Source organism: Echinops telfairi, unplaced genomic scaffold, assembly GCF_000313985.2.
Source record: "Echinops telfairi isolate 266 unplaced genomic scaffold, ASM31398v2 ScPeMD7_19;HRSCAF=73, whole genome shotgun sequence".
In the NCBI taxonomy this organism is placed as follows: Eukaryota; Metazoa; Chordata; class Mammalia; order Afrosoricida; family Tenrecidae; genus Echinops; species Echinops telfairi.
In genome coordinates this window covers 9,509,507-9,510,647 of record NW_022103916.1, presented here as the reverse complement: position 1 = coordinate 9,510,647, position 1,141 = coordinate 9,509,507, and positions in this window count along the sequence as shown.

The window sequence follows — 1,141 nt, the reverse complement described above, 5'->3', positions numbered from 1 at the left end:
CCACTATCACGCTCACCCTCCATTTGGCTCTCAATAATTCCTCTTGGATACATGGCACTTGATTAAACCACACCAGGCATTATACGCCCTCCTCACCATCAATTTTAGATCTCTTATTGTTCCCTTCTCCCTCAGTTTGTTGGTTCCCCACACTCTTCCCAGTCCCCTCCTCAACCATGTCCCTCCCGGAACCGCCAGTACCATTGTTTACTCCTCAGGATTGTTCGTCCTGTCTATCTTATATAGATAGACATAGGGCGAAACAAAAGCAAAAAAACAAAACAAGAAAAAAAAACAATAGATAGTTCCAGGTCTGTCTGCTGACCCTTATGTATGTTTTCTGATCAAGTCTGATGAAATGCCAAGCCTTGTCCCCCAAGTCAGAAGTCTATTTTCAGGATTACCCAGGGACTTCATTACTTTGCTCCTCTTGCTGCCTTGTTGCACTCCCTTTGTGTTTCACCCTGCTGTGCATGGGGCAGACTGGGCACACTTTCTGCCCAGTGTTTCCAGTGCTGCTCCTATAGTGCTATGGAACCAACTTTCTTATGTGGCTCCCAAGTTGGCCCAGCAGGTGATGACTTAAAAAGCTTATTTGATTTAATCTTCATTTCCATGCATAAAACATGGTGACCAGCCCCGCAGTGGTGGACTATTACACTGAGAGTCACAAGCCATCCATAACTGGCTATTTTAGCTGGAGGCCTCCCATAGTTCTTTGACAAATGAACCACTCACAGTGAACTTACAACATGGCAGCTTGTTTCTGCCAGGACTAAGGTTCCGAGAGACAGAAAGTGATAGATCTCACAAGCAAGATAGAAGTTAATTGTTCTCTAATGTAAGCTCAGTAATTATATTCCATTACCTTTGCTCTATTCTTCTTATTAAAAACAAGTCACCGTGTCCAGCTCCTACTCTCAAGCTCCTACTCTCAAGAAGAGGTTAATATAAGGAGGTGAGTCCATGGATCATTTTAGAAGGTATCTGGCACAGATATCTAAGCCATTTAATAAAATTTGGCCAAACGTAAAGAATAACAAAACTAGACATTTTCGAAGTTGAAACATGGCTATAATGTTGTTCCTATTAAACTAGGTAACTTGTAGGCTTGTGTTCCAAATGCAGTTCTTATTCAAGT